General features: G+C 42.5%; 1 protein-coding gene and 1 pseudogene across 6 annotated transcripts in view; one reads left to right on the forward strand and one right to left on the reverse strand.

Annotated features, from left to right (window-relative positions):
• Nucleotides 1-1,361, reverse strand: part of STAU2 (staufen double-stranded RNA binding protein 2) — a 304,412-nt gene extending 303,051 nt beyond the window's left edge. The window contains exon 1 of one of the 6 annotated variants that reach the window (XM_019925182.3): nt 1,313-1,361. The gene's annotated coding sequence lies outside the window, so the exon portion shown is untranslated. Of the gene's footprint in view, nt 1-660; nt 777-1,312 lie in introns of those variants that run through there. The other 5 variants (XM_033843221.2, XM_033843223.2, XM_073794522.1 and 2 more) reach the window with 5 other exon arrangements.
• Nucleotides 1,362-25,153: 23,792 nt separating this feature from the next.
• Nucleotides 25,154-25,299, forward strand: LOC117308755 (U2 spliceosomal RNA; annotated as a pseudogene).
• Nucleotides 25,300-26,633: the final 1,334 nt, after the last annotated feature.

Raw genomic sequence — 26,633 nt, forward strand, 5'->3', positions numbered from 1 at the left:
TTTCGGCGCGTTACGTATTTATCACTTGCCCATTATACAGAAATAGCCACCACCACCAGCAGCCCCCGGCGCGCCCCCGCTCCGCCGTTCCCCCTGCGCCCCCAGGCCCATGGCCCGCAGACCCTCCAGGGATGGGCCTCCCGCCATCTCCCCTCCTCAGACCCCTCCCCTCCCCAGTCCTGCCCTCCCCCACACAGGGACCCTCCCCCTCCCTCTCCGGCACCGTCGCTCCACCCGCGGTCCCCTCTTCCGGCCGTTCCCACCGCGGCCCCAACGACCCCACCTCCCGGGTCCCTGCCGCCCCCCCCCCCAGCCCTCCACCCCTCCACCCTCCGTCTGCGCCGGCATCCTCGCCTTCCTCCCGGCTCCTCCCCTCTGGACACCTGTGTCGTCCCACCCCCTCCACACACGCCCCCCCCCCCAATTCATTCGTCTCCTCCCCGGCTCCCCAGCCCCCGCCATCCTCCTCCCCTCCCCCTCCCGCCCGGAGAGAGCCCGAGGAGGGAGGGAAGGCGCGGGGGAGGGGAGGCCGCGAAGGGGCCGCTCTTCTCCGGGTTCGCCGCGCGCCGCGGACCCGCAGGGCTCCCCAGCGCCCTCTGTCTCCCCCACCAGCGGGGCGGAAGTCGGGGCCTTCCGGACGCCCCCCACAAGGGTATTTACCTTCTCGCCGGGGATACTTTGCAGACGACTCCAACATTGGCAAACACTACAGAGAACTGACCCCGCTCGGCCGCCGCCGCCGCCGCTGCCGGCTTCCACCCCTCGGGCTCCCCGCCCCCCGCCTCCTCCCCCCGCCTCCGCCCGCCTCCCCTGCGCTCCCGCCGCGCCCTCCCGGGCCCGCGCCGCGCGCCCCCGCCGACGCAGCCGCTCTCGCTCCCCAGCCTGCCCGGCGCGCGCGCCCCCGGCCCCCGCAGACCCGCGTCGCCTGCCGGCGCCGGCCCTCCCTCCCTTCTTCCTTTCGCAGGTCCGCGGCCGAGCGCGGCCATTGTTCGCGGCGCCGCTCCCGCCCCCTGGCGGCCGGCCGGCCGCCGCAGCGGCGGCCGCTACAGGCGCTGCGGTGCTGGCGCCGGCAGGCCGGGCCGCGGGGCGAGGGGCCATCCCCCGGGGCCTTGGGAAGGAGGACGAGGGAACGCCCAAAGACTGCGCCCCGTCCGCAGTCTCCGGGTCTCCGGCCCGGCTCCCCGCCCCCTCGGCTGCAAAGGGTGGGCCTGGGACAGCCTCTTCCACACCTGCACTCGGCAAATGCCTCCCCCGCCCAATTCAACCTCAGCTCTTTCCAGGTGGTGTCCGCACCCCGATTCCCCGCCCGTACCTTCCCCAGGCTCTCTCGCTGCCCCCCTTTGCTCTGCTGGGGGCGCGCGACCATCCCGCGTCTGCTCCGGCCGCCACTGTGCGAAGCACGGTTTAGCGGATCCTGCACCTTTCCAGCCTGGGAGGAGGAGGGGGAAGGGGGGGAAAGGGGAGGGGGTTAGCGCCACTGTCTCGCCCGGAAAACACTAGTGATCAGTAATCACCTGCACTCCAAGATCCGCAGCGTGGCCAGACAGCCTCCTCAGCCAAAAAAATCATAAAAAAGAAACCTTTCGAACCAAAAAGGAGGATCATCTTAGAACAGTGCCCTAGATTCTAGATTGTTGAGGCAGGAGTGCCAGAAAACTCGAATTACTTCTTGAGTCGTCCTGGTTTTGATGTGGGTTACTGATGTCTGGATAACTTTAACCCAGTTAAGCCCAGTGAAATTCAACACTCCATTTAGTAAATGGCATCATAAATAATGTGGCAATAAAGTAAGTGTAGAAATAGAATTATTACTGTGTTTTCACAAATTTATCCATTTGCATTATTATTCCCAGGGTTGCTTCCCAGTATCGATTCTCCGCCTGAGAAATGTCTACCAGGCCTGTGATTTCAGTCATCACGTAAGACCGATAGTTCTCCTGAACAGCTGGGAAGACAGTATAGCACAGTGGTTAAAAGCAAGGGCGTTCGAATTAGATAACCAGGCCAGGTTATCCACTTACTAAGTAGGAGACCATGGACATGTTACTTACCCAATGAGTCAGTTTATTCTTTTGTTCAACAGGAGATAACATGTGATAACATGTATTTAAATGTGATAGTATGTATAAAGCCCTTTAAGTAGGACCTGGCATGCGCTAAATCTCCCATGGAAAGAGATCAGCTACCTGCTACATTTTCCTCCTGGAACTCTTTCCTATGCTCCTTCCCTCTTTTCACATCTGCCAATTCCCTCAAACTTAACGTGGTGCATCCTCCCTAAATCTGCATCAGTCCTTGATTAATGACTTCTAGCTCAAGCCTAGCATTCAAATACTTGTTGAATGAAAGAGTACATGCCCTTCACACCAGCGGTATCAAAGGACAAGCCTCCCACATCTGTGCCTTTCCTGGGCTACTCGCTCTCCCTGCATTCCATCCTCCTTTCACCCAATGAGCAAGTCGTCCTTCAGATCATTCCGAAATCACCTCCTTGAAAGCATTCTCTACCTCCTCTGAGCAGGTCAGTGCTGTTGTTCTCTCTCTTCTGACATAGTAGGTACATTAGAGTGTTTTTGAGCCTGATTCCACATGCCAAACAGTACATTCTTTAAGGCCAGGCTCTGTAGCTCATTCATCTTTGTAGTCCCAGCATCCAAGAGCTAGGGGGTGGAAGTAAATGCTTTTGGAATAAATAGATGAGTTTATGCTTTTAGAAATGACTCTGAAGTGTTCAGAAATGTCATTCCCTCTTATTCAGGTCATTAAAGTTAATTGAAAACTTTATCTCCACTGTAACTTTTCTTATAACGGATTTTAAGTCTCTGGTTATCCACTTGCTAACTAGGAGACCATGGGCGTGTTACATTTAAACCCCAAATAGAATGAATTTTTATTTTTTGTTATTTTTTTTCCAGCTGACTTGCCTGGGCACCCCCAGCCCCGGAGCCACAGAGTCCCGGCCCACCCACCAACCCTTAGAATGAATTTTTATTTTTTTAATTTTTGAATTTTATTTATTTATTTTGGCTGCATTGGGTCTTCATTGCTGCATGCGGGCTTTTCTCTAGTTGTGGCGAGCAGGGGCTACTCTTCGTTGCGGTGCGCGGGCATGGGCTTCAGTAGTTGCAGCACATGGGCCCTAGAGTGCTCGGGCCTCAGTAGTTGTGGCTCTCCGGCTCTAGAGAGCAGGCTCAGTAGTTGTGGCGCACGGGATTAGTTGCTCCGCGGCATGTAGGGTCTTCCTGGACCAGGGATCGAACCCGTGTCCCCTGCATTGGCAGGTGGATTCTTAACCACCGCGCCACCAGGGAAGTCCCTAGGATGAATTTTTAGCAGCCATAATTATCAGAGAGAAAATTGTTTTGGAGCTTGAATCAGCACTTTCAATTGCTCAAGGTGTGTAGATAGCATCAGGACATGAAATCACCTGAGTGGCATGGAAATCCACATGTCAATCTATGATCTTGGGATTTAACTTTAAAATGAGATGTTTGTGTAGGAGTTGAAAAAAATAGATATTTAAAGAGGTGTGGTCCTATTAGAAGCTGATTAAAACAAAGCAACAGATTTATCCATGTGTCTTTACCAGGAACCATTGAAGTCAAATATTCAACCATCAGAAAAGGATAATGCTTTCAAATTCATCAGGGTCAGGTTTGAGCAATTTGAATAGGACAGATTCTAGAACCACAAAACATGATTTCTCTTCCAGCTATGTCCTCTCTTTTCTTATAACAACCCCTTCCTGACATCTATTTTCCTGTAAAATTCATCTCGTCCCCCAGCACCCACTGTATGTTATTCTCTTTTACATATATCTAAACATTTTTATCACTACACATTATTTGTTTCTTCCAGTATACCTCAGCTCCTTGAAGACAAGAACAAAGATTTCCCCCATCTTTTCCTCTCCAGCATCTAGCACAGTGCCTGTGGTGATCAACAAATGCTGGCTGAATGAGTGGATTAGTGAATTTGACAAACATTTACTGAGTACCTACTATATACCAAGTACTAGTCACAGCCCAGGGATATATAGCAATGAAAATAATCGGCAAAGTCTTCGTCCCCATGAAACTTACAGAGAAATGAGTGAATAGACAAATGTGTGATAAAAAACACTTCCCAGTCCTTTACCTATATTAGAATACCATTCTGGAAATTTCCAGTGTATCTGCCTGCTCACTAATATATCAGTTGCCTGGGACTCAATTTTTTTTTCATAATAATGAGGTCAAAATAGTTACTAGAGTATCAGCTACCTAAACACTGTACTAAAAAGCAGTAGAAGTAAATTACATTGCAAATATAATCATTAAGAGTAAGGAAACAAAATTTTATTTAATAAAGTGTACAGAGGTTCTTTTAAGTCTTATCAAACACATTGTTCAATAAATATTTTGAATAATCCATTAAGTATTGATTTTTTAACCAATTTAGATACAACAGCTGGTTCTCTAATGCCATCTTTACCAAATTTATCATTGCAATGTTAGAAGTTGGAGGCAAAAGAGGATTCAACTCCTCCTATCCCCCAAAAAAGAAATGGTTATGCAATTCCTGATGAGTATAAGTTTCTTGAAAATGGTGAACATTTTTTGCTATGTAATAGAGGATAAGATGATGTGGGCAAAATTTTGATATGTGGCACAGAATCTGGGTTAGATGATTTGGTGAAATATAAGGACTGGGCATGTGATGGAACATTTAAATATAGTGCAGATATGTGCTATCAGTTATATACCTTACATGTATTAATAACAAATGGCAGCGTCCCTCATCTGTTCGTTTTACTTCCAGGGAAAGCTGAAGAGACTTACAGCAGATTTTAATGAACCTATGTCCCACATTAGATCCTGAATCCTCAATGACCGAATTTGAGAAAGCAAGTATCATCGCTTTCTCTACCATATACCTGAATACAACTATAACTGGCCGTTCATTTCGTATGGCAAAAAACATTTACCACAAAATCATTGATATTGGAGAAAAGTTGCACTATGAAACAGGTGCCGAATTTAACACAAAAATTAAATGCACTAAGTGTTCGCATTTCTTCCAGTCAGTGATGTTATCGATGGCTTTATTGAGCTGACAGGGGACAATGATTTGCCCCAAGAGTTGACTTTTTATTTTGAAACACACTACATTGGAGAAGAAAGAGGCCGAGGGCCCCAAAGGTGCAGAGTTGAACCCACATTTCTCTCAGAACTTTGGAACATCTGTCAACGGACATGTGACAACACACCAAGAACACACAACAGTGTAGAAGACTTTCACAACACAAATATGCACTGACCAACATGCATCCTATGACTTCCCTGGTGGCGCAGTGGTTAAGAATCCGCTTGTCAGAGCAGGGGACACGGGTTCAAGCCCTGGTCTGGGAAGATCCCACATGCCGCAGAGCAACTAAGCCCGCACGTGCTGCAAACACTGAAGTCCGTGCGCCTAGAGCCCGTGCTCTGCAGCAAGAGAAGCCACCACAGATGAGAAGCCCGCACGCAGCAATGAAGACCCAACGCAGCCTAAATAAATAAATAAATATTAAAAGAAATCTAATGTAATCTTGGCATGCATTAATAAAAGTTGATTTAAAAAAAAAACAAATATGCATCCTAGTATTTGGAAACTGATACCTCTCAATAAAGGAAGAAATATTAGCAAAAAGGAAGATGCAATGCTGAACAAGGAGACAAATCAAGAAGAAAAAAATAGTGTAAGATACTCTGAACAAAACACTTGGAAGGCAAGTGCTTAGGTACAACCTAGAAAATAAAATCAGTTATTTGTGAAGTATTGCCATGCATCTACACACGTTTTAAATACAACTATTTTGTATTTTGCAATAAAGTCTTTTTAATTTTGTTATTCATTTCTCATGTTTTATGTTTATGTCCTCTTTGATGTCCCATTTTATTTTTCATGATTTTATGTTTTATGGCAAATTTGCCTTATGGCCAACTAGTTGTGCCGTAAAAATGTTTGCAACAAAGATGCTTACAGTGACAATAACAGACCCAGAGAAATCCATACATCTGGTATTAGAAATGTTGGTATGAATAGTAAAGAAAAACAGTTTTCTCATTAAGTTGGTGTCCAGAGAACCAGAAAATTGGTTGATAGTGTGGGGAAAATTTCAGAGAGAGAATTTATAATTTGGCTTTATTACACCATTGTTACCCTAAATTTCTGATACTTTTCTTTGTGCCCTGTTTATAATTATTTAAATTTCCTTGCAATGGAATAACTGTGTAACATCTCTGAACACAGGGGGTGGGGGGGTGGCAGGTGTTGCTTCTTAAATAAGTTCAATGCTTTCTTCCAACACTTATTTTGTGTCTGTTTTGAAAGACCTCCTTTAGCAATCACCTTGTCGTCTGTCTTTCCTTATTGTCACCCCCATCCCCTTTTCAAAAGACTTCATTATTCTTTCTCCCTTCCCATTTATAAAGGAAGACAAAAACTGAACATTCCAGCTATTTATACCTTCTCATTCTTTCATCTCTTTGGTAACTGTTGATGACATTCTGAATTAGTAGTATGTGGTAGTTATAATAAACCATCCCCACAGAATTCCCTGGCAGTCTAGTGGTTTGGACTTGGTGCTTTCACTGCCCTGTCCTGGGTTCAATCCCTGGTCGGGGGAACTAAGAATCCCACAAGAAGTGCAGCGTGTAAATAAGTGAATCAATAAACATTCCCCAAATTAGTGGTTTAAAACAACAGTGGTTTATTTAGTTCAGGCACTTTGGGCAAGGCTCAATGACTTGTCCTTACTCCCTGCAGTATCCGCTAGGGCAGCTCACAGGCTGGGAGCCCGAATCACGTAAGGACGCACTCACTCACACCTGTGGTTGATGCTGGCCATCTACTGGGACCTCGTCTGGGGCTGTCAGCCAGAACACCTACCTGTGGCCTGTGGAGCTTCTTGGCTTCCTCAAAGCATGGTGGCTGGGTTCCAAACAACAGGAAGTCAAGGACACTATTAAGGCCTGGGCCCAGAAGCAGGCGCAGATGTGCTGCAAATTCTGCCATATTCTGTTGGTCAGAGAGTCACAGGGCCCACATTCAAGGCAAGACCTGACTCCGACCCTCCATGGCAGGCATGTCAAAGAACTTTAGGGTCACATTTAAAACTCCGCACATTCACTGAAATACATTACCTTGTCTTTTCACTCTATTGCTCTTGCGTTAAAATAAAGGTGACATTGAAAATTTCCTTCCGTGGACACCTGGGTCTGCGGGAATCAAGGCAGCTTCTTCACCCATCGAACGCCTCCCTCAACTACTGAAGACAGCTGCACACCTGAATGATGGAGATCACAGAAACCAGGTTCCAGAGGACTTCACACACTTTTCTAGTCCACTCTCCTCCCTAGGTCAAGGGGGAGGCTTCGAGCAACTTAGGCAGTCAACAGCTGCAGCAGCAGAAGAGAGGAAGGGGTAGGTTGGACGCTGGAGGAGAGGCCCAGGCAGTAACGTGTGATTGTACATTTAGTCACCCTGTGTTTCTATGCAGTTGGCAGTGCGCCATGCTGCCAGGGAGGGACCAGCAGAAGGCAGCCAGACAAGGTCAGGCCGACTGGCAACGTCAGGAGTGCACATCACCCAGGGCACAGGCTGTTCCTTCCTCTCCCAGCCCCACCCCTGTATCACCGGCAGACGCAAGTCATTTGTTCATTTACTAATTCAATGTACATGTCTGTGACTGGGGCTACCCCAAAATATGGAAGCTTGGCATATTGAATATTTTAAGCTGAAGGAACTTGAGAGAGAAACAGCATGTACAAGACTTTCTGACCTTCCCCTGGAACAGGTCATATGTGAGATGTGTCCTCCCTCTATACCCAGAGGGAAGGAGTATCCTTATCTCACAAAGATGAAAGGACGCAGAGAGGAATCCGCATGAACAGGCCTTGCTAAGTTTCAGCCAGTTTATTCCACTGACCTCATAACCTCTGTCCCATCACATCTTTCCCCGACTTTCCACTCTTCATCAAAACGAGCTTAAAAGCATGCAAGTTTAATTGCTTCTTTGGGTCCTCATTTCCTTATGAAGACTTCTGTGTCACATAAAATTTGCATCAAATAAACTTGCTTTTCTCTTGTTAATCTGTCTTTTATTAGAGGGGTCCCAGTTGAGAACTTAGAAGGGTAGAGGGAAAAGATTTATTTCCTCCCCTCCACCTGCCAGTGACAGTGACATCTGTTGGGGTGTTAAGATCGTCTGGTGCCACTCTGGACCCCTGCTGCTGTGTAGGGCCAGAGGATTTGTCTGCCTCATCAGCCCAAGTTCCAGCATGTTTCCCTCTGATGCTGAAAACTTGGCCTCTGTGCACCAGTGCCAAATCGAATCTCAGAGACAGGGTTTTGGGTGAAGTAGAAAAGAATAGCTTCATTGCTTTGCCAGGCCAAGGGGGGCATAGCGGGCTCGTGCCCTCAAAAATTGTGTGTTCCAACCCAGGGGGATATGGTGAGGAGTTTTATAACAATGGTTCAAGGGTGGGGTTGCTGATAAGGATCAGGGTGTGTGCAGGGCCTGTGCTCCTTTAATCTGGCCTCAGGTGGTCTCCTGATGCGTTTCTGTGGTTCTCAAGGTTATCAAACTGGGATCTTCTCTGCAATGCAGAATGCTTCATCAGGTAGTTAACATCTTCCATTTGTTGGGGGTTTTAGGAATGTAAAAGAGCTTAAAGATATTGTCATGTGTATCCCTTGAGGACCAGGACAAGGACCCTGCCCCAAGGCTGCACTATTGTTTCTTTTGAGTGTTCCTCCCTTGTCTCCACATCTCCTCCCTTCCGTGTTTAGCAACTGTTTGAACCTTTGGAACTCAGGAAAGGTCATGGAGGCTAAAGCCTATCCCCTACAAACAAGAAACGGGAGACAGAGAAAGGCTTCCATGCCCAGGATCCCCACAGGGTTCTGCTGGGTTTAACCTCCATCCTGCCACCTGCCTTCCAATACACACACACACACACACACATACCCCATTTCTTAAGACCTGATACACGACTTCTATCCAGTACCTTCTAGCCTCTAAGCCCAGGGATGCACCTGCCCTGCATCCTCATCTCTCCAGATGTCTTCCCTTAGGGCAGTCCCAGCTGTTCGTGGATAATAAATCACTGTGACCTCAAAGCCTGGCTGCTCCAACCTCCTCACCCCAACTTTGACCACCAAACTTTACTGAGTTTGAATGGCGTTTTCCATTCCTCCTCAGAGCCATTCCAACCTTTTGGGACCCTATGCTCCTAGCTCCCTAATTTGCCTGCAATTGCACTGAGGAGTGTGCCCTTGACCTTCCAAGAGTCACACTGGCAGGACCACCACTAGACTAAACACTGTGGAAGGTAAAGGAGACACAACTTCTTTACATAAACGCACTTAAACATTCCAATCATCAGGGACTTCCCTGGTTGTCCAGTAGTTAACACTCCATGCTGCTCCCAATGCAACGGGCCCAGGTTCGATCCCTGGTCAGGGAAATAGATCCCTCACACCGCAACTAAAAATCCTGCTTGCCGCAACTGAAAAAACAAAATCCCACATGCCACAACTAACACCCGGCACAGTCAAATAAATAAAGAAATATTAAAAAAAAAACCCCAAAAACCAGGGACTTTGCTGGTGACGCAGTGGTTAAGAATCCACCTGCCAATGCAGGGGACACGGGTTCGAGCCCTGTTCCGGGAAGATGCCACGGAGCAACTAAGCCCGTGTCCCACAGCTGCTGAGCCTGCACTCTGGAGCCCATGAGCCACAACTACTGAGCTCGTATGCCACAACTACTGAAGCCCACGTGCCTAGAGCCCGTGCTCTGCAACAAGAGAAGCCACTGCGATGAGAAGCCCGCGCACCGTAACGATGAGTAGTCTCCGCTCGCCACAACTAGAGAAAGTCCGTGCGCAGCAACCAAGACCCAACACAGCCAAAAAAACAGCAATCACGTTTCTTCATTCTTTCCATCTAAGTGGCCCAAGCGGCAGGGTTTCACCAATATGGCTGGGGCTCAGTGCATGGGGCTCCCACACCAAGGACTTGGAAACTTCTCTTCTGCATCCTCTGACCATATTTTACCACTCTTGTGTGTATGGCTTTGGGTTCCCAGCAAAGGGAGTTGAACCAAGGGACTTTGACCCTTTTGTCAATCTTTATCTTAACTAATCTGACTATTGCCCCAAGGGACTGCCAGGTCAGGTTTCTCATTGTAAACTTTGCTTTCCAGTTTTTAAAATGTCTCCAAACTGGGTAAATAAAGCTGACTTGTTTGGGAGTCCCATTGGCCTGCCCAACCTTTGACAGTGCAGTGGTAATATCTTTGTTTTAACCCCATCAATGTCAGTTTTATGCGACCCATTTTTAAATAACCATCTAAATCTTTCCACCCTACTGGGATGAGTTCCATGACTCTTTCGTCTCTTTGTTTCACCCCATCAATATTTCCTTCATTCAACTTATTTCTTAATAACACTTTTAAAGTTTTCATCTTCCTGACACCAGTCCCTTGACTCTTCCCTCTGCCTCTCCCCATTCTCTTGTTAATTAACCTAACGTTTTTATAGGCATCTGTAAGACCCGTGAGGAGAAGCTAAGGTAGCAAATTCCAGACTGTTGCTCGATTATGCAACACTAAGGTTACATGAGGTGCCAAGGCAAAAGGGGCCCCCTTAACCACAACATTCACCGTGACTCAGGTGATGGGCGTAGTCAGCAGGTGAGTATACTAGAATGAAGCCAGTCCCACGTGGTTTGCAGAGGAAGCATATCGGCTGCTTCATCTGGAGTGTTCCACTGGTGTTTTCAGAGGGAGTTAGGCCGTCTCCCTTCTCAGGGTAAACAGATATTGTAGTGGCTATTATCCTGTTCACAAGGCTGGCTGTTCCCTCAGAAACAACCTGCTTTGTGTCTAGGTCAAGTATAGTTATCTGTCCTCGTTCTGTTGATTAAAACAATGCACACCCTAAAAGTTGAGAATTACGTTTGATTTGACGGACTTGCTGAGGACTTGAGCCTGGAAGACAGCCTCTCAGATGACTCTGAGGGACTGCCCTGAAGAGGTGAGGCAGGAGCCAGGATATAGAGGAGTTTTTGCAAGAAACCAGGTAGTAGGAACATCAAAAGATTACTGTTAATTAAAGAAAAACAGGGACTTCCCTGGTGGTCCAGTGGTTCAGGAAGATGCAAGAGTCTGAGTTCATTTAAATTATTCCTTGAATACGGACCTTATCATGGAAAAAAATGTTGCCTGCCATTTCGGTAAACAAAGGATGTTGCAGCCATCAAGCCATCACATGACAGCTACCTTATGGTGAGCCCTGAGGGAACTCAGGATGGAAATAGGATGCCTGCCATCCAACACTGCAGCCACCACCAACCCCCCCATAGTGCACCCTGAGGTGACTCAGGATGAGAAAACACAGGATACTGGCCCCAGAGAGCTGAGGTGCACATCAAAGGAACGATTTCAGTGAGCCCTGGACTCTTGCATCTTCCCATATATAGAAAAGCACTAAATTCCTTAACTTGAGATATCTGGTTTTCTTTCATTAACAGTAATCTGTTGATGTTATGACTACCTGGTCTTTGTTGCAAAAACTCCTGTATATCCTGGCTCCCCCCTTACCTCTTCAGAACAGTCTCCCAGAGCTATCTGAGATACTGTGTCCTGGGCTTAAGTCCTCAGTTTTGTCTGCCAAATAAAACACAATTCTCAGCTTTTAGGCTGTGCTTTTTTTTTTTTTTTTCAGTCGACAGGCTTAACTATCTAGGGACAGTATCCTGCTTTTGTCATCCTGAATCCCGTGGGAGGGCGGGGCGGATGGCTGCAGCGGCTGAGGACTTGCTTGATGGCCAGCATATCCTTTGTTTACTATGGCAGGTGACCTTCTTCGTCCACCGTTCAATAGTGAGCTCTGGGTCCTGGCTGAACCCAAACAGGCTCTTCCCTCTGCCTCCTTCAAAACCAGACATTCCCCCTAAATTACTCTCACACTCCATTCTAGTAAAGGTTCTTCAAGAAGCTGTGGATACCGATCTACAAAATGAGATTTTGTCACACTGTACTCCCTGTTTGCAGTAGCTTCTTGGCTGTACCCTCCCCAACATGGAGGTGGGAGTATGAGGCTGAAAGTTCTAAACCTTTAGCCAAGACTTGGTTTTTCTGGTGACCGACCTACCTCCTGTAGTTATCTAGGGGCCCCAGCTACTAGTCATCTCATTAACAGACAAAAAAACCAAAAAAAAGACACACACTTCACTCAGGAGATTCCAAGGGACTTAGAAGCTCTTGTGTCAGTAAAGACTAAATAGTATAATAAAAGATGATCCTACACCCCTATCATTCAGGAAATAACAAGGATTTTAGGAGCTCTGTGTCAGAAACTCGGGGCCCAGACCAAATATATATTTCTTATTATGTTACAAGTTCCTTTATGAGAATGTTTTAAATGTACCCCTCTGGGTGGACACAGTTCCATAAGCACAAGTGTTACTAAGGAGACATCACCTTTGTGCCAAGAAAAGAGTGAGCAGAAGAGGCACTGGATCTCCAGCCTTACTGAGCCCTCAGCTAGGGCTTTGTGAATGGGCAGCCTGAAACGCAACCACTCTGTCTCTAGGCTGCGGGCTCAGTCAATTGCCTGAAGCCAGCTGGTTGCTTACTTAACACCCTTAGGTCAGAAATGATCTAAGCCTTCCAATCCCACTCCCAAGTTGGTGCCATTTTTCCACTTTTATCCAGTGAGTAAGCGTCTGTGTCTCCCCCTTATAGAACAAAAGGAATTAAAACACTCATCACTGGATCCTATCAGGTCAGTTTTTCCAGCACTTCTTTTAGCAGCAGGCTCAATGGGTACTGTCAGAATTATCCTTGGATCCCCTAAATTCAGAATACAAAGCCAGAACCAGTCGAAAACAGGATTAACAATAACGAGTATGGAATCTTTTGACCAAATTCCAGACCATAAATAGGACTGATCCAGAAAGCATGTACTATAATTCCATGGAATCATTTCAACAGACATTAATAGATGTTATGTGAGGAATGGATTCTTTGATTAAATGTCTAAGAAGCTGTGAGTTCAACAAAGTTAAAGAAGCTTCTTTAGTGAAGACTTTCTCTGAGGCTTTCTTCTGTCAATATAGATGAAGTCTCCAAGAAGGGATAGGTTATGCTCTGTTTCCCAAACTTATTTGACTCTAAGACCTTTTTGGCAGGGAGCACATCCATGGAGCACATTTTGGGAAACATTAGGCACGGTTGAAATTCACACAGAGGGACTCTGCCTGTAGGTGGAGCTAAAGGCTCCAGTTCCCAGCTAGGAACTGGAAGATTATAGGTAAAATAAGAAAGGCTAGTGGGAAGCAGCCGCATAGCACAGGGAGATCAGCACGGTGATTTGTGACCACCTAGAAGGGTGGGAGGGAGGGAGACGCAAGAGGGAAGAGATATGGGAACATATGTATATGTATAACTGATTCACTTTGCTATAAAGCAGAAACTAACACACCATTGTAAACCAATTATACTCCAATAAAGATGTTTAAAAAAAATCTCAAAAAAAAAACAAAAACCAAAAAAAAAGAAAGGCCATTACATTGCTAATTCCTGCCCACCCCATCTTTAATCATCAATGGATCATTTTTTAAAATAAACTTTATTTTTTAGAGCAGTTTTAGATTCACAGCAAAACTGAGCAGGAGGTACAGAGGTTTCCCATGTACCCCTGCCCCCCACACGCACAGCCTTGCCACTGTCCACACCCCCCACCTGAACCAACACCCTGTTTACATTTGTGACAGCTGATGGAGCTGCACCAACACAGCATTACCACTCAGAGTCCGTAGTTTACATGAGGGTTCACTGTTCCTGTTGTACTTTCTACGGGTTTGGCCAAAGGTATAATGACATACATTCCACCAACTGACCCTATTTTTGTAGGTCTTTCTCTCCAGTCTCTCATACTCCATTTTCTTAATTCTAAGATCTAAAACATCATCTTGAAATGACTATTGACAGCCCAGTGTCTAAAAATTATGTTTAATGCTTTAAAGTGGGGTTAGCAAACTACAGCCTATGGGTCAAAAATGGCCTGCTGCCTGTCTTTGTAAATAAAGTTTCTCTAAAATACAGTCACACACTTTCATTTACATATTGTCTACGGCTGCCTTTTTTTTTTTTTTTTACATCTTTATTGGAGTATAATTGCTTTACAACGGTGTGTTAGTTTCTGCTTTATAACAAAGTGAATCAGTTATACATATACATATGTTCCCACATCTCTTCCCTCTTGCGTCTCCCTCCCTCCCACCCTTTCTATCCCACCCCTCCGGGGGGTCACAAAGCACTGAGCTGATCTCCCTGTGCTATGAGGCTGCTTCCCACTAGCTATTTTATGTTTGGTAGTGTATATATGGCCATGCCACTCTCCAGCTTTGTCACAGCTTACCCTTCCCCCTCCCCATATCCTCAAGTCCGTTCTCTAGTAGGTCTGTGGCTTTATTCCTGTCTTACCCCTAGGTTCTTCATGACATTTTTTTTCTTAAATTCCATATATATGTGTTAGCATACGATATTTGTCTTTCTCTTTCTGACTTACTTCACTCTCTATGACAGGCTCTAGGTCCATCCACCTCATTACAAATAGCTCAATTTCGTTTCTTTTTGTGGCTGAGTAATATTCCATTGCATATATGTGCCACATCATCTTTATCCACTCATCCGAAGATGGGCACTTAGGTTGTTTCCATCTCCGGGCTATTGTAAATAGAGCTTCAATGAACATTTTGGTACATGACTCTTTTTGAATTATGGTTTTCTCAGGGTATATGCCAAGTAGTGGGATTGCTGGGTCATATGGTAGTTCTATTTGTAGTTTTTAAGGACTGTCCATACTGTTCTCCATAGTGGCTGTACTAATTCACATTCCCACCAACAGTGCAAGAGGGTTCCCTTTTCTCCACACCCTCTCAAGCATTTGTTGTTTATAGATTTTCTGATGATGCCCATTCTAACTGGTGTGAGGTGATAACTCACTAAAGTTTTGACTTGCATTTTTCAAATAATTAGTGATGTCGTGCAGCTTCTCATGTGTTTCTTGACCATCTGTATGTCTTCTCTGGACAAATGTCTATTTAGGTCTTCTGCCCATTTTTGGATTGGGTTTTTTGCTTTTTTAATATTGAGCTGCATGAGCTGTTTATATATTTTGGAGATTAATCCTTTGTCCATTGATTCGTTTGCAAATATTTTCTCCCATTCTGAGGGTTGTCCTTTCATCTTGTTTATGGTTTCCTTTGCTGTGCAAAAGCTTTGAAGTTTCATTAGTTCTCATTTGTTTATTTTTGTTTTTATTTCCATTACTCTAGGAGATGGATCAAAAAAGATCTTGCTGTGATTATGTCAAAGACTGTTCTTCCTATGTTTTCCTCTATGAGTTTTATAGTGTCCGGTCTAACATTTAGGTCTCTAATCCATTTTGAGTTGATTTTTGTGTATGGTGTTAGGGAGTGTTCTAATTTCATTCTTTTACATGTAGCTGTCCAGTTTTCCCAGCACAACTTATTGAAGAGACTGTCTTTTCTCCATTGTATATCCTTCCCTCCTTTGTCATAGATTAGTTGACCATAGGTGTGTGGGTTTACCTCTGGACTTTCTATCTTGTTCCACTGATCTATATTCCTGTTTTTGTGCCAGTACCATATTGTCTTGATTACTGTAGCTTTGTAGTACAGTCTGAAGTCAGGGAGTCTGATTCCTCCAGCTCTGCTTTTTTCCCTCAAGACTGTTTTGGCTATTCAGGGTCTTTTGTGTCTCTATACAAATTTTAAGATTTTTTGTTCTAGTTCTGTAAAAAATGCTATTGGTAATTTCATAGGGATTGCATTGAATCTGTAGATTGTTTTGGGTAGTATAGTCATTTTCACAATATTGATTCTTCCAATCCAAGAACATGGTATATCTCTCCATCTGTTGGTATCACCTTTAATTTCTTTCATCAGTGTCTTATAGTTTTCTGCATGCAGGCCTTTTGTCTCCCTGGGTAGATTTATTCCCAGGTACTTTATTCTTTTTGCTGCAATGGTAAATGGGAGTATTTCCTTAATTTCTCTTTCAGATTTTTCATCATTAGTGTATAGGAATGCAAGAGATTTCTGTGTATTAATTTTGTATCCTTCAACTTTACCAAACTCATTGATTAGCTCTAGGAGTTTTCTGGGGGCATCTTTAGGATTCTCTATGTATAGTATCATGTCATCTGCAAACAGTGGCAGTTTTACTTCTTCTTTTCCAATTTGTATTCCTTTTATTTCTTTTTCTTCTCTGATTACTGTGGCTGGGACTTCCAAAACTATGTTGAATAATAGTGGTGAGAGTGGACATCCTTGTCTTGTTCCTGATCTTAGAGGAAATGCTTTCAGTTTTTCACCATTTAGAATGATGTTTGCTGTGGGTTTGTCATATATGGTCTGTATTATGTTGAGGTAGGTTCCCTCTATGTCCACTTTCTGGAGAGTTTTTATCATAAATCGATGTTGAATTTTGTCAAAAGTTTTTCTGCATCTATTGAGATGATCATATGGTTTTTATTCTTTAATTTGTTAATATGGTTTATCACATTGATTGATTTGTGTATATTGAAGAATCCTTACATTCCTGGGATAAATCCCACTTGATCACGGTGTATGATCCTTTTAATGTGTTGTTGGATTCTGTTTGCTAGTATTTTGTTGAAGATTTTTGCATCTATATTCATCAATGATATTGGTCTGTAATTTTCTTTTTTTGTAGTATCTTTGTCTGGTTTTGGTATCAAGGTGATGGTGGCCTTATAGAATGAGTTTGGGAGTGTTCCTTCCTCTGCAATTTTTGGGAAGACTTTGAGAAGGATGGGTGTTAGCTCTTCTCTAAATGTTTGATAGAATTCACCTGTGAAGCCATCTGGTCCTGGACTTTTGTTTGTTGGAAGATTTTTAATCACAGTTTCAATTTCATTACTTGTGTTGGGTCTGTTCATATTTTCTATTTCTTCCTACTTCAGTCTTGGAAGGTTATACTTTTCTAAGAATTTGGTCATTTCTTCCAGGTTGTCCATTTTATTGGCATAGAGTTGCTATAGTAGTCTCTTAGGATTTGTATTTCTGTGGTGTCTGTTGTAACTTCTCCTTTTTCATTTCTAATTTTATTGATTTGAGTCCTCCCCCTCTTTTTCTTCAGGAGTCTGGCTAATGGTTTATCAATTTTGTTTATCTTCTCAAAGAACCAGCTTTTAGTTTTATTGATCTTTGCTACTGTTTTCTTTGTTTCTATTTCATTTATTTCTGCTCTGATCTTTATGATTTCTTTCCTTCTGGGTTTTCTTTCCTTCTGGGTTTTCTTTTTCCTTCTTTCTCTAGTTCTTTTGGTGTAAGGTTAGATTGTTTATTTGAGATTTTTTCTTCTTTCTTGAGGTAGGCTTGTATAGCTATAAACTTCCCTCTTAGAACTGCTTTTGTTGCATCCCATAGGTTTTGGATCGTCGTGTTTTCATTGTCATTTGTCTCTAGGTATTTTTTGATTTCCTCTTCGATTTCTTCAGTGATACCTTGATTATTTAGTAACGTATTGTTTAGCCTCCATGTGTTTGTGTTTTTTACATTTTTCCCCCTATAATTCATTTTCAATCTCATAGTGTTGTGGTCACAAACGATGCTTGATATGGTTTCAATTTTCTTAAATTTACTGAGGCTTGATTTGTGACCCAAGATGTGATCTATCCTGGAGAATGTTCCATGCACACTTGAGAAGAAAGTGTGATCTGCTGTTTTTGGATGGAATGTCCTATAAATATCAATTAAATCTATCTGGTCTATTGTGTCATTTAAAGCTCCTGTTGCCTTATTTATTTTCATTTTGGATGATCTGTCCATTGGTGTAAGTGAGGTGTTAATGTTCCCCACTATTATTGTGTTACTGTCGATTTCCTCTTTTATAGCTGTTAGCAGTTGCCTTATGTATTGAGGTGCTCCTATGTTGGGTGCATATATATTTATAATTGTTAAATCTTCTCCTTGGATTGATCCCTTGATCATTATGTAGTGTCCTTCCTTGTCTCTTGTAACGTTCTTTATTTTAAAGTCTATTTTATCTGATATGAGTATTGCTATTCCAGCTTTCTTTTGATTTCCATTTGCATGGAATATCTTTTTCCATCCCCTCACTTTCAGTCTGTATGTGTCCCTAGGTCTGAAGTGGGTCTCTTGTAGACCGCATATATATGGGTCTTGTTTTTGTATCCATTCAGCAAGCCTGTGTTTTTTGGTTGGAGCATTTAATGCATTCACATTTAAGGTAATTATCAATATGGACGTTCCTACAACCATTTTCTGAATTGTTTTGGTTTGTTTTTGTAGGTCTTTTTCTTCTCTGTGTTTCCCACTTAGAGAAGTTTCTTTAGCATTTGTTTTAGAGCTGGTTTGGTGGTGCTGAATTCTCTTAGCTTTTGATTGTCTGTAAAGCTTTTGATTTCTCCATCGAATCTGAATGAGGTCCTTGCAGGGTAGAGTAATCTTGGTTGTCGGTTCTTCCCTTTCATCACTTTAAGTATATCATGCCACTCCCTTCTGGCATGTAGAGTTTCTGCTGAGAAATCAGCTGTTAACCTTATGGGAGTTCCCTTGTATGTTATTTGTCGTTTTTCCCTTGCTGCTTTCAATGATTTTTCTTTGTCTTTAATTTTTGCCAGTTTGATTACTATGTGTCTCAGCGTGTTTCTCCTTGGGTTTTTCCTGTATGGGACTCTCTGAGCTTCCTGGACTTGGGTGGCTATTTCCTTTCCCATGTTAGGGAAGTTTTCGACTATAATCTCTTCCAATATTTTCTTGGGTCCTTTCTCTCTCTCTTCTCCTTCTGGTACCCCTATAATGTGAATGTTTTTGCACTTAATGTTGTCCCAGAGGTCTCTTAGGCTGTCTTCATTTCTTTTCATTCTTTTTTCTTTATTCTGTTCCGCAGCAGTGAATTCCACCATTCTGTCTTCCAGGTCACTTATCCGTTCTTCTGCCTCAGTTCTTCTGCTATTGATTCCTTCTAGTGTAGTTTTCATTTCAGTTATTGTATTGCTCATCTCTGTCTGTTTGTTCTTTAATTCTTCTAGGTCTTTGTTAAACATTTCTTGCATCTTCTCAATCTTTGCTTCCATTCTTTTTCTGAGGTCCTGGTTCATCTTCACTCTCATTATTCTGAATTCTTTTTCTGGAAGGTTGCCTAGCTCCACTTCATTTAGTTGTTTTTCTGGGGTTTTATCTTGTTCCTTCATCTAGTACTTAGCCCTCTGCCTTTTCATCCTGTCTATCTTTCTGTGAATGTGGTTTTTGTTCCACAGGCTGCAGGATTGTAGTTCTTCTTGCTTCTGCTCCATGTTCCATTTTTGAATTAAAGAAAAGAAGCAGCAAATTCCACAGCACTGTATATAGCATGTAGTGTTATACATTAGAGAGTGGACCCAGGCTGTGTGTATATATTTACATAGTAAAAGGGTAGAAAAGTAGCTAAAAACATAGGGACCAGACTGTTTATATTCATTACCCTCAAGGGCTGGGAGAAAAGGGACAGGAAGGGAGAAACTTTTACCTTAGTTCATTCATTCACTCATTCATTTGAAAAACATGTACTGAGGAACAATTATATTCCAGGTGGGAGGAAAACAATGACAAGTAATAAGCAAGTAGACAAAGAACTTGAAAAGAAAGGAAGGAATATATAAAATAAGAAGGAAGAAGGAAGAGAGGGAAGGGGAATGGAGGGGAAATAAAAACAAGTTCTAGCACAACATAAGGGTAGTATTTTGTCCTGTCTATTAGAGGGTGAGCTCAGGTTATATGTGTATATGGAGAACAGGAGGGAATGGAGGGGTGGGGCGGGGGAGGAAGAAGGTGAACTTCAGAGGACTAGAAACAAAGGCAATGAAAGGAATAAAAAGGTGACTGGGAATGAGACTGGGACCAGGGCAGTGGTGCTGGTTTAGACAACAATGTCAGAGAAATGACATTGAAGCTGAGGAAATGAACGCTGAGAAGAGATATGCAGAGAGCTTCAAGAAGTGTGGTTTGTGTACCAAATCATAGACGCCTCTTCAACATCTTCAGCAAGCACCTACCACTCTTGAAAAAAAATTTTAAAACCAGTAAAACATTTCAAATACTTTTTAAAAAATTAAGAAAATGTTTACTTGTAGAAATTATTTGGCCTGTGGAATGTCAATCTCATTCCCTCAGGGAAACAATATGCTAAGTGGTGTTGGGTTCCTACACAAGATGGCAAAAGGCTATTGCAGCCCACTTTGCCATGCGTAGTGGACTGATGGTGGCCGCTGAAAAGACATGTCCTTGTCCTAATCCCTAAAGAGTGAACATTATCTTTTATAACAAAAGATGTGATGGAGGTGAGGATCTTGAAAGGAGGAACTTATCCTGGATTATCAGGGTGGGACCTAAATGCAATTATAAGCGTTGGGGGAGTCTGGGAACAGACACACTGAAGACAGTATACAGAAGCGAAGGAACACTTGGGACATCGCCCTGCCCTCCACCCCAAGAGGTGGAAGAGGCAAGGAAGCGTTCTCCCCTGGAGCCACCAGAGGGACAATGGTCCTGCCAACACCTTGATTTTGGACTTCTGACTTCAGAACTGTAAGATAATAAATTTCTGTTGTTTTAAGCCAGCAAGTTTGTGATAATTTGTTACAGCAGCCATAGGAAATTCATACACAATGATTACAGTAAAGTTAAAATACCAAAATTTAAAACAGAATACTATAAAATTGAATGAGAACTCTTTAATGCATCTTAATGAGGAAGGAGCAGGTTGAATTAATAATGACTGACATTTATAGATAATTTACTAGAAGCACTTTAATGTATTAGCTGATTTAAGTCTTATAACAATGCTCTAAAGTAAGTAATTATTATCCTTTCTTAGTACAGAGGTACAGAGGTACTAAGCCCACGCACCACAACGAAGAGTAGTCCCCACTCTCTGCAGCTAGAGAAAGCCCACGGGCAGCAACGAAGACCTAACGCAGCCAAAAATAAATTAATTTTAAAAAATAATGCTAAAAAAAATACATAAACAACAAGGACCCACTGTATAGCACAGGGAACTATATTCTATCTATATTCTATATTTTATAATAACCTGTAATGGAAAAGAAGCTGAAAAAGAATATATGTGTGTGTGTGTGTATGTGTGTGTGTGTGTGTGTGTGTGTGTGTGTGTATATATATATATATATATAAAAAACCGAATTACTTTGCTGTACACCTGAAACTAACACAATATTGTACATCAACTATACTTCAATAAAAATTTTTTTAAAAATCTGCTCTAAACATTCAAGAGCAGGTTTTTGTGTGGACATAAGTTTTCAACTTCTTTGCATAAACACCAAGAAGAGTGATTGCTGGATCATATGGTAAGATGTTATTTAGTTTGTAAGGAACCACCAAACTGCCTTCCAAAGTGGCTGTATCACTTGTATTCCCACTAGCAATAAATGAGAATTCCTATTGTTCCACAGCTTGTCAGCATTTGGTGTTGTCAGTGCTTTGGATTTTAGCTAATTCTAATTAAGTGGTGCATAGTGGTATTAATATCACATTGTTGTCTCTTTTTTTTTTTTTTGGCTGCACCAGGTCTTAGCTGCAATATGTGGACTTCTTTGTTGCAGCACGTGAACTCTTAGTTGTGGCATGCATGCGGGATCTAGTTCCCTGACGAAGGATTGAACCGAGGCACCCTGCATTGGGAGCGCAGGGTCTTACCCACTGGACCACCAGGGAAGTCCCTCACTGTTGTCTTAATGTGACATTCTCCTATGACCTAAGATGCTGAATCACACTGCTTTTTTATGCTTGATTTCAATCCAAGGCTAAAGTTATCTCTGAGAAGTGGAATTATGGGTGGTTTTATTATCTTTACAATTAGTTGCACTTTACTTTCCTGCACCTGTAGCAGTTTACCAACTGTATTAAAAGTTATAAGAGAAAAAATTATTTTTAAGACTTGGAATTTATGACTTTTCTAACTGGTCTGTTACCTTCGTTCTTTTTAAAAGTTAATACTAATCTAGTTGATATGCTAAATTATTTATTTTATGAATCACTGTAAATCATTTGATTTATTAATTAAGGATCCTAAATATTGATGCCAAGATAAAAGTTTTATAATTTCAAGTTATCCATTTTTACAGTTGAGCACGACATCTCAAAATCAGATGATTAGGAACGTCTTCTAATAATCACCTGGTGTTCACTACAGTGAGCTTCTGTTTTTGTGACTTTTCTAATACGTACAGAATCACTTTCTTCTAGTAACATATTTTATTTTATTTTATTATTTATTTTTGTTGGCCACGCTGTGTGGCTTGCAGGATCTCAGTACCCCGACCAGGGATTGAACCCGGGCCATGGCAGTGAAATCCTGGACTCCTAACCTCTAGGCCACCAGGGAACTTCCCCTTCTAGTATTTTATTTTATTATTATTATTTTTTTACCATGCTGCGCAGCATGTGGGATCTTATTTCCCTGACCAGGGATCAAACCCGTGCCCCCTGCATTGGAAGTTCGGAGTCTTAACCACTGGACCACCAGGGAAGTCCCCCACTATATTGCTATGTGAAGATAATGATGCATAATGTATATAATCTCAATTATCATAAGTTGAATTTTGAAAATTACTTCTAGGTTACTAATTCGAGCACAAATCCTGTCATTCTCAATTGTACTCCTCAAGTAATATATTGTCTAGTGTCTATCATCGAGCTATATTTTATGTAAGCTCTAGGATATTTAGCACAGTTTTAATAATTTATAAGATTCAATTAGCATCCTATATTTAACCTATCTTGTCTAAGATTTATTATAAAACAGTACAAACTTGAAAATGTGCTTGAATTAGCATTTAGTAGTATCTTTGCTGGTTTTACTGAAGTGTTGAATAACAGGTCACCTCCAGCCCTTTGTCTTTGAATTGTTAGATCCTAGAAATAAATCCATTGTAAGTGACACGTCATTCTATGCAAGCTCATAATTAGTTTTCTATTTTAACATATTACATACAGGAACTTTACATGTCATACCATTTTTACCTTCAAATTTATTGCTTGAATGGAACTTAAATCATTATGCAACTTAATATATCATTAATATATCATTAATATATCATATCATTAATATATCATGGAACTTAAATCATTATGCAACTTAATATATCATTTATATTCCATAATCATAAATGTGTTTGTGTATTAGACACCTAACCATTCTCTTTGTTTTTTTTTTTTTTTGGCCTCACCACACAGCATGCGGGATCCTAGTTCCCCGACCAGGGATCAAAACCACGCCCCTCCTGCATTGGAAGCGTGGAGTCCCAACCACTGGACCACCAGGGACGTCCCATATCCATCGTTTTAAATAGTAGAATTCAAGTGAATTGAGGACAAATACATATAATTTACCTCTAAAATATACAATGAATATCTCTATGAAACATCTCTTATCAATACCTTATGATGGCTCTTATCAATATCTTTCAAACATTCCTCAATAGAAAATACAATTGATGATAAAATATAGGTTAATACTGACTTTGTTAACAAAATGCCAGAAAGCAGGTTTTACTCTGTCAAGTTGAGTAGATTGAGTCCCAACAAACATAATAAAAGAAAAAAAATAGCTTTCCATCACCATTTAAGCATCACTTAGCAAATATTTATTTTCTTTCCAATAGTGAAAAAATGCTCATATAAGGTACAAAAGGCCTAGGGGAAGTGTAGAAATGTGGGAAAAGTGGGCTAAAGAAAATGTGGTATATATACATATACACAATGGAATATTATTGAACCATAAAAAAGAAGGAAGCCTTGCCATTTGTGACAACATGGATGGAACTTGAGGGCATTATGCTAAGTGAAATAAGCGAGAAAGACAAATATCATGTAATTTCACTTATATTTGAAGTCTAAAAAAGGAAACGAAAAAAAATTCCCAAACTCAGACAGAGAACAGATTGGTGGTTGCCCGGGGGCGGGGAGGAGGTGGGGTAGGCAAAATGGGTGAAGGGGGAGTCCAGAGGTACAAACCTCCAGTTATAAAACAAGTCCTGGGGATGTAATGTACGATACAGTGACTATAGTTAATAATACTGTGTTGTACATTTGAAAGCTGCTAAAAGAGTAAATCTTAGAAATTTCTCATCACAAGAAAAATAATTTGTAAATATGTGTGCTGATGGATATTAACCAGACCTTTTGTGTTTATCCTTTTGGAATATATACAATATATACAAATATCGAACCGTATATTGTACACTTGAAACTAATAATATGTCAATTATACCTGGAAAAAAAAAAAAAAGCTTAGACATAAGCCACTGAAACCTGGATGGCAGGGCTTTCCTCAGCTGCTACGTCTCTCCCCACTCGCCAGATATTTTATATTCATACACAACCTCACAGGTTGGAGTATTTTAGATAAGTACGCACACAAATGGCAATCTGCTATCTGCCGTTTGGGCAATACGAACATCCTGCAGTGGACCGTTGTAGGTAGATGTCTTCTGCCCATTCAGTACCCCAACCTCATTCTCATTGTGTTGGGATACTCCTTGCCAATTTCACGTGGTCCTGATGGGGCTGTAAACTCACTGCCACAGGGGCAGCCACGAGACCCAGACTTGTCAAAGTACCCGGTACCCCCAGGCTCAGTGATGACTGAGGGGTGTTGCAGACATAAGATCCAAAAAAGAACAAGCAGAGTCCACTTTAAGATGGCTTTACAAACACTGGGAAAGGGTTTTCTTGGGGCTGCGAAGCTGGGAAGTATAGCTGTCAGTGACCTTCTTGCTCACCATTTGGGGAGAATTTGTAGAATAAAAGCCAAGCAGAGCTGGGAGGGGAAGACAGAGCCCTGACTACCACCACCTTTGAGCCCTGTTTCCAGCTTTTCTGAAGCCAGTGCCACCTCTGATGCTCTGGTTTTATAAACCAACTAATCCCTTTTAGCTTAAGTTAGTTTCACTTGCAAACAGGAATAGCCCTAATACAAAGCCCGGGTCTAGCTTGAAACATGGAGAAATGGGAAGGATGTTTGCAAACATTAAAAATTATCTGAATTGCTTCTCAGACTTTTGGCTAAGATCAAGTGTAAAAATAATCTAAAATTCCTTTTTGATGACTGGGGAGATTTGTCACTGATCTCAAAACAATTCTCTCAACTAAAATCCCATATTCATTCTAAATAGGAATTGTATTTCCTCTTAATTTTTAGTTTGCAGTTTAAATAACTTCCTCTCTTTCTGCAAGAGAATTAAAGTTTGTACATATTGTTGTTGTTCCCTTGTTGTGTTATTCTCCCAGACAAGTATTTACACTCCTGATACTGAGTTACAGCTGAAAATTACTTTGTCTCTGTCCTTCTGGAAAAGAAGGAGAAATAACATTGCTCATAACCTAAGAAACTTGAAAATGCGTTAAACCAGTCATCCTCAGATGATTCTGGCTCTGTGTCAGAATCGTCTGGGAGAGCTTTATTCCCCTAAAATATGAATTCTGGCTCCATTCCAAATCTTACTGGAAGGAGACTGAGTTGAATTGATTTAACACTCAGCAATGCTATAGTGAAAGAAGTTATAATTTTTTCTTAAAGAGACAGAGATATAAAACATTATCTCTTCCGTCGCTGGGCAGCATCCACGAGCTCATGAAAATCTGTTCAGCTTTGTGAATAGAGGAAGACTGAGCTACAGATGTAATTCCGGGAGCATCAAAATGAGAATAATGAGAATACACACATATATATTTCTACAAATACTTTACGGCTTTGTTCTGTAATGCAATGAAGTTGCTTGGAAAGAGTTTCATCCTCTTGACACTTGCCTTCTGGGCTTTTTGTGGTGGGCACAGAGTTTGGGATTCATTTTTCCTCACTACTTAGGCAATGCTCTCTTGAATATTCCACCCTAGGCCCAGGAATTACAGGGTTTTCCACTCTGGCTGGTGAGAACACAAACTCTTCCCAGCTTTTCATGATCTCTGGGAGTTGCTCCTTTTGGGCCCTTCCTTCCCCAGCCCCAGATGGGTTCCTCACACGCTGAGGACTTGCTGGCTGCCACCAGCAAGTGGTACTGGAGCTCTCTCCACGGTGCTTCTGCTCCCCAGAGCTTGGACCTGACATCTCTCGCTACCCTGGGCCTCCCCTGCCTTCCAGCTTTGTCTCCTCACATCAGGAGGCTGCTGGGCTCCACCCGGTTCCCCTCTCTGCACAGCAGCCTGGAAACACTCGCCAGGCAGAGAGCTGTGCTGAGTGTAGGGTTTGCCACATCCGTTTCCCTTCTCTCAGGACCACTTCCTTTCTTGCCTGAGAGCCCATGTTTTGGAAACCATCGTTTCATATATTTCATCTAGCTTTTTAGTTCTTTCCATTCTTTTCTGTTCTTTTACTTCTTTAAATTGATCCTGGCTACTTCATCTTGGCTGAAGAAGTTTGTGACTTTTAAAAAAGACATTCTACTTTGGCCAAGTGGTGGGGGACAGTAGCAGGGGCTTCCTCTTGGCCTTAGCCAATATGGTGGCTTTGACCGCACCACTCCTGA

Source organism: Tursiops truncatus, chromosome 17 (genome assembly GCF_011762595.2).
Source record: "Tursiops truncatus isolate mTurTru1 chromosome 17, mTurTru1.mat.Y, whole genome shotgun sequence".
Lineage (NCBI taxonomy): Eukaryota > Metazoa > Chordata > Mammalia > Artiodactyla > Delphinidae > Tursiops > Tursiops truncatus.